A 10,608-nucleotide genomic window follows, 5' to 3' on the forward strand; every position below is an offset into this window, starting at 1 on the left:
AAAAAAAAAAGCTTGCTGGGATTTTTATGAAGATTGTGTTGAATCTATAGGTCAATTTAGGGGAAACAGCTATTCTTAAGCAATATTGAATCTTCTAGTCCATGAATGTGGTATATCTCTACATTTATTTAGGTCTTCTTTGACTTCCTTTATTATACACATCATTCAGCATTTAGATATTACACACTTTTCTATATTTATACCTATGTATCTTATGATTTTTAGTTACTGTTACAAGTAGTATTTTTAAAACTTTCACTTTCCAATTGGTCATTGCTAGTATGTAGAAATACAGCTGATACTTGTGTACTGACCTTGTATCCTGCAACCTTGCAAACTCATTATTTCAAGTGGCTTTTTTTTTTCTTAAAAGTTTTTTTGATCTCCTTGACTGTAGCACACACAAAAAGTGACAGTTCCCCCAGGCTCCACCAGGAGTAGAGGAAGAGCAGAGGACAAGAGTGCAGAGATTTCTTTTTCCAGGCCTAGGCTTGTGAAAACCGATGGCCAAGTGTTAGTCCTCAGCAGGGCCCACAGAGGGGCTGTATTCCTAGTCAGCCCTCTTGAGTCTGGAGCATCAGCATCTTCAAGAATTCATTTATATTCAAAAAATACGGGGAGGGAAATCCACTGTTACTTGTTGAACTGGAAAGAATAGACTCCATGGTCTGAGGCAGCATCCACGGTCACTTGATTTTGCTGGCCGTTGTTCTCCTCAACCGAAAAAGAGGAAGGCACAGGGGTGTACTGGGAGATGTAAGCTCCTTGCATAGCTGCAGCTGTTGGCATATATGTGCCCTTGCTGCTCAGGGAGAGGTGGGCCAGTTGCTGGGTAAGAGATCCCATCATGGAGGCAGGCTGGAGAGAAATGGGATGATCGATTCCTGGTGTCAGAACTGAACCTGAAGGCTGCATGAGATATGACTGGTGGTGGTGCATCCAAGATGGGTTAGGTACTTATAAGAGGAGATTTCTGAGTTACTCTCTGATATGAAGACACAGGAGATGGAAGATACGGGGACAGTGCAGACTGAGCAAGCATCCTGTTGGGGGTGATGTTATAAGGAGCTGAGTAAAACCCATTCTGAAGAGCTGTGGTGGGGTCATAGGTCAAGGCCATACCACGCATGTCTGCATTCCTTGGCCAGGCTGTCCATTTTGCATAAAATTTCCTTGGTTCTGTCGTTTCCTTGGACCCCCATCAGCAAATTTGCAAAGCAAAGGATCAGATGGGGCTGGTACTCCAGGAGGTGTCTTAATATATTTTCCATTAAAGTGGGTGATGATAGCTTTACACTTCTGTGTGGGGACTCCATCCTTGCAAAGCCAACCCCTCTGCTGGTCCCACTGGTATCTCGAAGGATTCGAGTGGAGATAACCTGACCAAAGGACTTCAGCATTCCCTTCAGTTCTTGCTCATCCATTGACAATGGGAGGTTTGAGATGTATAAATCTGTGGGTTTCTGCTCCTATTGCTTTGCCACGTGTGCTTGTACACCACTGGCTGTCAGTATTTTTACAGCTTTCTGTGTTGCTGAAGGGCTGTCAAAGTCCACAAAGCCATAGCCTTTGCATTTGTTTGTGGTCTTGCCCAGTATGGCCTTAGTGGAGACAAACTTGCCGTTATGACTGACACAACTTAACTAGGTCCTGGTCAGTAGTGCTTGGCTGCAATGCCCGGATGTAGAAGTTGATTTCACTCAGCTGGTCATTTACAGGTACTCCCACTGCTGCTGTTAGGGGTACCGTTGACTGGACTTGGTGGTGCCATTTGCTAAGATAATGGCACATATGACCAACCTGAAATTTATGCCCAAGCCGAAGTTCACAGAATTGGGATGTTTGTTCAGATTGTCTCTGAGCAAAACCGCATGCTGGAGTCTAGGTGTTCGTTCGACCTCCACGCCGCACTGTGAGGTGGGGTACTGAGGCCCGCATCTGGCCTTCGAATGTCGAAGCTCACTAAGAGACCTCTTGAACAGAGCTCACTCTTATCCGAGTGTAGAGAGGTACTGCTCTCCCCTCTCCCCGAGAATTCCATCATTCTGACGCTGCCGTGTCCTCAGCCTTCGCAACTGTCCCACCTCAGCGTTCCCGCCCACAGCCTCTAGTAGCTTTTTGATAAATTATTTGGAATTTTCTACATGGGCAACCATGTGAATAGAAATGGATTCACTCTTTACTTTCTCTTTTTAGAAAACTCTTTTTATTTCTTTTTCTTCTTTTGTTACACTGGCCAGGAACTCCAGGACAACGTTGAATAGGAGTGGTAAGAGTGGACATCCCTGTCTTCTTTCTGATCTTAAGAGGAAAACCTTAACTGTGATGTGAGTGGTAGGTGGCTTTCTCTTTCACCCAAGAATCCTCTAGAAGTTGTGGGGTTTTTTTTTCTAGGTTTAGAGATGTTTTGGAAAAGCCCCACATGTTATTACTGATTTTGAGCTTTAAGCCATTGTAGTCAGTGGACATGACCTGTATTATATAAAAATTTGAGACTTGTTGAGATATTGCTTGTAGTCTATTATAGGCTTTTATTTTAAAAACATTCTACCTATGTTTTAAAAGAATGTGTATTCTCTCCCCAGAGTTCACAGTTACAAATCTTAATCCAACATTACAATAAGAATAGTATTTTTCTTCATCTATCTGTAAATGAACATTCCACTTTGCAAGCCCAAACTGCTTGTTATGTAAAACTAGATCTCACTTAGTTCAGGAGTTATCCCCATCCTGGGAAGGATGATGACTTTGGTTATGCCAAGGCATTGACATGGAGATATCTCATCTTTGGTCATCATTCGTCTTGCAGATGTGCATGGACTTTAATGGGACTCTGGTCATTGGCTCCTGTCCCTTCCTGGATTGACCTTCTGATCCAAAACACATGGCTCCCACATTTACTGGTCTCTGGGCTCCATTCAGCCTCTCAGAGATATATCCCCCTGGGAAATTTGAGCTGCCCTCAAGCCCACCACTGATATGCTTGACACCAATACGCTCCCTATACCCATAGGGAAACTCTGGTTTTGATACTTTATGCCTACTTATTCAGGAAAAGGGAGTGTATTTCCACTATAGCTCTCATGTCCAACACTTTTGTGGGGGTCTGGCTTCCCAGAACAACAAGGCACAGGGCCCTTTTGAGAGCTGTTTTGAGATGTTATCTCTCTTGCTTCCCCTCTGTCACCTGCCCCTCAAGTTCAGACAATCTTTCCCTACTCTGAGGGTAGAAGGGAAGACAATTATTTTAATTTTGAAAGAAAATAGATTTTTATATTAGACATATAAACATTTGGTGAAAATATAGTTTTATTCCCTTCATAAAGATTAGGTTAAATTTTTTATTGTGATGAAATAGACATAGTATAAAATCTCTTTTAAAACATTTAAAGTGTACAGTTCAGTGGCATTAAGTACACTCATAGCATTGTGCAGCCATCACCACCATCCATCTCCAGAACTTTCTATTTTCCCAAACTGAAACTCCGTCCACATTAAACTAACTCCCCATTTCCCACCTCCCCCTGCCCTTGGTTACCACCACTCTACTTACTGTCCCTATGAATTTGCCTGTTCTGGGGATCTCATATAAGTGGAATCGTACAGCATTTGTTCTTTTGTGTCTTGCTTACTTCACTCAGCATAATGTTTTCAAGGCTCATCAATATTTTAGAATGTATCAAAATTTCATTCATTTTTAAAACTGGGTCTAAACTGTTGTTAAAGACATTCAATGAATTCTGAACTTTGATTTTTGTGTTTTTCATTTTTGGTTCTTTTTTGAATCTTCTATGTCAAATTTATAGTTTCCAGTTGTTACAGAAATTTACAAGCTTGGTTTTATCCCCTTGAACATAATAAGGACATTTGTTTTATAGTTTACATTTGTCTTACTGATAATCCAAGTATTCGGATTTCTTCAGGTCTGTTTTTCTTTTTAAAAAATATTTAGTGTTTAAAATCCTTTGGAGGGAATAATAGCTTTCAGTTGCTATTCTACCTGGAATTCTATACCTTTCCCTGGTATAACTTTTTATATTTTGAAGGTATTTTGAAAGTCTGGAATGAGATTCAGAATTAGTTTATCTATACCAGATGAGTTCTTTTAAGAAGGACTGACAGACTAAATTAAAACAAAGAAAAAGAGAGAAAGAAAGGAAGGAAGGAAGGAAGGAAGGAGGATGGAAGGGAGGGAGCAAGGGAGGGAGGGAAGGAAAAAAGGAGAAGAAACCCTTAGAATGGAATATTCAATAATTTTTCTTTTGTTTGTTTGTTTCAAATATACTTTTCGTGTTTTGGAGTTTTCTGCATGAAACTTATGCTGTTTTATCGGCATTGTTTTACAATCCAAACATTTAGAAGGGAAATAATGTTTATATATAGTGAAAATAACATTTATTATCTTCTATTCCAAAGCATCTCCACCCTTTGAGGGCATTAATATCTTCTTCATTACCTACTAAAGAATACTGTTTATTCTATTCCTATGTTATTCTCCTTCATCTGTCTAAATAGTTCATATCTAGTAGAGTGCAACCTATTTATAAACTTTGAAAACTTACAATTCAAAAAAAATTTGCCTAATTATTCCCATTTGATTGCTTTAGAACAGAGGAAAATATTTTGACAGTATGGCCTGTGGGTCTTATCTAGCCCTTCACCTTTTACTTATAAATAAAGTTTTATTGAAACACAGCTGTGCTCATTTCTTTATATATTGCCTAAGACTGTTGCCCTATAATGGCAGAATTGAGCAGTTGTGACAGAGACAGTGTGCCACACAAATTGTAAAATATTTTTTTATCTGGCCCTTCACAGAAAAAGTTTGGAGACCCCTGCTTCAAAGGACTGCTGTCCACTAAATCTTACTAATTGTGGAGGTCTGATTACTTCCTTTCCCAGATTTTTCTTTTTTATATAGAAGTATAGATGAATTACAATATTATATTAGTTTCTGGTGTACAACATAGTAATTCAATATTTTTATAGATTACACTCCATTTAAGGTTATTACAGATTAATGACTAAATATCCTGGGCTTTACAATATGTCCTTGTTGCTTATTTATTCTATACATTGTAGTTTGTGTCGCTTAATCTTATACAACTATCTCACCTCTCCCCCCTTCCCTCTCCCTACTAGTAACCACCATTTTGTTCTCTATATCTGTGAGTCTGTTTTGTTATATTCATTACTTTTATTTTTTTAGATTCCATATACAAGTGATAACATGGAGTATTTGTCTTTCTCTGCTGTCTGACTTAATTCACTAAGCATAATATACTCTAGGTCCATCCATGTTGTTGCAAGTGGCAGAATTTCATTCTTTTTTATGGCTGAGCAATAGTCCACATCTTCTTTATCCATTCATCTGTTGATGGATACTTAGTGTGCTTACATATCTAGGGTATTGTAAATAATGCTGCTGTGACCATTGGTGTGCATGTATCTTTTCAAATTAGTGTTTTTATTTTCTTTGAATATATAGTCAGCAGTGAAATTACTGGATCATATGGTAGTTCTATATTTAGTTTTTTGAGAAACCTCCGTACTGTTTTCCATAGTGGATGCACCAATTTACAATTCCACCAAGTGTACTAAAGTTCCCTTTTCTCCACAGCCTTGACAATATTTATTATTTGTAGACTTTTGATGATAGCCATTTTGACAGGTGTGAGGTGATATCTCATGGAGGTTTTGCTTTGCATTTCTCTGATCATTAGTAATGTTGAGCATTTTTTTCATGTACCTGCTGTCCATCTGTATATCTTCCTTGGAAAAATTTCTATTCAGTCTTCTGCCAATTTTTAAATTAGATTCTTTGTTTTCTTGATATTGAGTTGTATGAGTTCTTTATATATTTTGGATATTAACCCTCATTGGTCATATCATTTGCAAATATTTTCTCCCATTCAGTATGTTGTCTTTTTGTTTTGCTGATGGTTTCCTTTGCTGTGCAAAAGATTTTAAGTTTAATTAGGTCCCATTTGTTTATTTTTGCTTTTATTTCTTTTGCCTTAGGAGACAGATTTCAAAAAATATTGCTACTATTTATGTCGAAGAGTGTTCTGCCTTTGTTCTCTTCTAGGAGTTTTATGGTTTCAGGTCTTTTACATTTAGGTCTTTAATCCACTTTGAATTTATTTTTGTACATGAGATGAGGAAATGTTCTTATCTCATTCTTTTACATGTAGCTGTCTAGTTTTCACAGCACCACGTGTTGAAGAGACAGTCTTTTCTCCATTGTATATTCTTGCCTCCTTTTTTATCAATTAATTGACCATAAGTGTGGGTTTATTTCTGGGCTCTCTATTCGTTCCATTCATCTATGTGTCTGTTTCTGTGCCATGCTGTTTTGATTACTGTTGCTTTGTAGTATAGTCTCAAGCCAGGGAGTGTGATACTTCAAACTGTGTTCTTTTTTCTCAACAATGCTTTGGCAATTCAGTCTTTCTGTGGTTCAATATAAATTTTAAGATTATTTGTTCTAGTTCTGTAAAACTGTCATGGATATTTTGATAGGGATTGCATTATGTATGTAGATTGCTTTGGTAGTATGGATATTTTAACAATATTAATTCTTCCAACCCAAGAACATGGGATATCTTTCCATTTCTTTGAATCATTTTTAATTTCCTTCATCAATATTTTATAGTTTTCAAAGTATAGGTTTTTCACCTTCTTGGTTAACTTTACCCTAGGTATTTTTTTTTGATGCAATTTTAAACGGGATTGGTTTTTTACTTTCTCTTTCTGATAGTCATTATGTTGAAAAGCAACAGATTTTTGCATATTAATCTTGTATCTTGCAATTTTATTGAATTCACTTACTAGTTCTAATCATTTTTTGGTGGAGACTTTTTCTTTTTCTTGTCTGATTGCTGTGGCTAGGACTTCCAATACTATGTTAAATTGAAGTGGCAAGAGTGGGCATCTTTGTCTTGTTTCTGAATTTAGAGGAAAGACTTTCAGTTTTTCACAGTCGAGAATGATGTTAGGTAAGATTTTGTCATAAATGCCCTTTATTATATTCAGATATGTTTCCTCTATACCAACTTTGATGAGAGTTTTTATCATGAATTGATGTTGCATTTTGTCAAATGCATTTTCTGCATCTATTGAGATGATCATGTGATTTTTATCCTTCTGTTTGTTAATGTGATGTATCACATTGATTGAATTCACCTTGTGAATATTGAATCATCCTTGCATCCCTGGAATAAATCCCACTTGATCATGATATATAATCTTTTTTATACATTGTTGGATTTGGTTTTAATATATTTTTTTATATTTATAGGCACATGAAATAGCCTTTACTATTATTTCTGTTAACAATATATAACAGATTATCCAGTTGTTAATGATTTATTTCACATTTCAATTTGGATTTTTAAAATTTATAACATTTCTTCAATTTCCAGATATTTAAGAAAATAATTTATCTCTTTATCTCTTATTTTCTTTATTTAAGAAAATTATTTTTTTAATTTACATTGGAGTATAGTTTTAATTTATATTGGAGTATAGTTGATTTACAATGTTGTGTTAGTTTCAGGTGTACAGCAAAGTGATTCAGTTACACATATACATATATCCATTCTTTTTCATATTTTTCCCCATATAGGTTATTACAGAATATTAAGTAGAGTTCCCTGTGCCGTACAGTAGGTCCTTGTTTGTTATCTATTTTATATATAGTAGTGTGTATATGTTAATCCCAAACTCCTAATTTATCCCTCCCCCCCAACGATGTTTCCCTTTTGGTAACCATAAGTTTGTTTTTGAAGTCTGTGTGTCTGTTTCTGTTTTGTAAATAAATTCATCTGTATCATTTTTTTTAGATTCCACATATAAGTGATATCATATGATATTTGTCTTTGTCTATCTTACTTCACTTAGTATGATAATCTCTGTGTCCATTCATGTTGTTGCAAATGGTATTTTTCATTCTTTTTATGGCTAATATTCCATTGTATATATGTACCACATCATCTTTATCCATTTCTCTGTTGATGGACGTTTAGGTTGCTTCTATGTCCTGACTATTGTAAATAGTGCTGCAGTGAACACTGGGGTGCATGTATCTTTTCAAATTATGTTTTTCTCCAGATATATGCCCAGAAGTGTGATTGCTGGATCATATGGTAACTCTATGTTTAGTTTTTCTAATGAACCTCCATACTGTTCTCCATAGTGGCTGCATCAATTTACATTCTCAGCAACAGTGTAGGAGGGTTTCCTTTTCTCTGCACCCTCACCAGCATTTATTGTTTGCAGGCTTTTTCATGATGGCCATTCTGTTTGGTGTGAGGTGATACCTCATTGTAGTTTTGATTTGCATTTCTCTAACAGTTAGGGCTGTTGAACATCTTTTCAAGTGCTTTTTGGGCATCTGTCTGTCTTTTTTGGAGAAATGTATATTTAGATCTTCTGCCCACTTTTTGATTGGGTTGCCTTTTTTTTTTTTTTTAATTGAGCTGCATGAACTGTTGGTATATTTTGGAGATTAATCCCTTGTTGGCTGCTTCGTTTGTATTTATTTTCTCCCATTCTGTGGGTTGTCTTTGTTTATAGTTTCCTTTGCTGTGCAAAAGCTTTTAAGTTTAAATAGGTCCGATTTGTTTTGTTTTTGTTTTTGTTTTCATTACTCTAGGAGGTGGATCCAGAAAGATATTGCTGAGATTTATGTCAAAGCGTGTTCTGCCTATGTTTTCCTTTAAGTGTTGTACAGTATGCAGTCTTACATTTAGGTTTTTAATCCATTTCGAGTTTATTTTTTCTAATTTCATTTTTTACATGTAGCTGTCCAGTTTTCCCAGCACCACTTACTGAAGAGCCTGTCTTCTCTCCATTGTATAGTCTTGCCCCCTTTGTCATAGGTTAACTGACTGCAGGTGCATGGGTGTATTTCTGGGCTTTCTATCCTATTCTATTGATCTATATTTCTGTTTTTGTGCCAGTACCATACTGTCTTGATCACTGTAGCTTTGTAATATAGTCTGAAGTCAGGGAGCCTGATTCCTCCATCTTCATTTTTCTTTCTCAAGATTGCCTTGGCTATTCAGGGTCTTTTGTGTTTTCATAAAAATTTAAAAAATTGTTTGTTCTAGTTCTGTGAAAAAGGCCATTGGTAGTTTGACAAGTATTGCATTGAATCTGTAGGTTGCTTTGGGTAGTATAGTCATTTTGACAATATTGATTATTCCAATCCAAGAACATGATATCTCTCCATCTCTTTGTATCATCTTTGATTTCTTTCATCAGCGTCGTATAGTTTTCAGAGTACAGGTCTTTTATATCCTTAGGTAGATTTATATCTAGATATTTTATTCTTTTTGATGTGATGGTATATGGGATTGTTTCCTTTATTTCTCTTTCTGATCTTTTGTTGTTAGTGTATAGGTATGCAAGAGATTTCTGTGTATTAATTTTGTATCCTGCAACTTTACCAAATTCATTGATGAGCTCTAGTAATTTTCTGGTAGCATCTTTAGGATTTTCTATGTATAGTATCATGTCATCTGTAAACAGTGACAGTTTTACTTCTTTCCAAATTGGATCCTTTTTATTTATTTTTCTTCTTTGATTGCCATGGCTAGGACTTCCAAATCTATGTTGAATAAAAGTGGTGAGAGTAGACATCCTTGTCTTATTCCTGATCTTAGATGAAATGCTGTCAGCTTTCCCCTCACTGATACCAGTGTTAGCTGTGGATTTTTCATATATGACCTTTGTTATGTTGAGGTATGTTCCCTCTACGGCCACTTTCTTGAGAGTTTTTTTTATCATAAATGGGTGTTGAATTTTGTCAAAATCTTTTTCTGCATCTATTGAGATGATCATATGGTTTCTATTCTTCAATTTGTTAATGTGGTGTAGCACACTGATTGATTTCTGGATATTGAAAAATCCTTGCATCCCTGGGATAAATCCCACTTGATCATGATGTATGATCCTTTTAATGTGTTGTTGGATTCCGTTTGCTAGTATTTTGTTCAGGGTTTTGCGTCTATGTTCAACAGTGATATTGGCCCATAAATTTCTTTTTTTAATGATATCTTTGTTTGGTTTTGGTATAGGGTGATGGTGGCCTCATAGAATGAGTTTGGGAGTGTTTCTTTGTCTGCAATTTTTGGGAAGAGTTTCAAAAGGATAGGTGTTAACTCTTCTCTAAATATTTGATAGAATTTACCTGTGAAGGTTTGCTAATATTTTGTTGAGGATTTTGCCTCTTCATTTATCAAAGATACTGGTAATTTTTTTTGTAGTGTCTTTGTCTGGTTTTGGTATCAGGGTAATGGTGGCCTCATTTATTTTATTATTATTATTTTTTAAACATCTTTATTGGAGTATAATTGCTTTACAATGGTGTGTTAGTTTCTGCTTTATAACAAAGTGAATCAGTTATACATATACATGTATCCCATATCTCTTCCCTCTTGCATCTCCCTCCCTCCCACCCTCCCCATCCCACCCCTCCAGGTGGTCACAAAGCACTGAGCTGATCTCCCTGTGCTATGCAGTTGCTTCCCACTAGCTATCTATTTTACGTTTGGTAGTGTATATATGTCCATGCCACCCTCTAACTTTGTCCCAGCTTACCCT

General features: G+C 36.2%; 1 pseudogene; it reads right to left on the reverse strand.

Annotated features, from left to right (window-relative positions):
• Positions 1-620: 620 nt before the first annotated feature.
• Positions 621-1,771, reverse strand: LOC133090217 (RNA-binding motif, single-stranded-interacting protein 2-like; annotated as a pseudogene).
• Between the last annotated feature and the right edge of the window lie 8,837 nt (positions 1,772-10,608).

This window comes from Eubalaena glacialis, chromosome 4 (assembly GCF_028564815.1).
Source record: "Eubalaena glacialis isolate mEubGla1 chromosome 4, mEubGla1.1.hap2.+ XY, whole genome shotgun sequence".
Lineage (NCBI taxonomy): Eukaryota > Metazoa > Chordata > Mammalia > Artiodactyla > Balaenidae > Eubalaena > Eubalaena glacialis.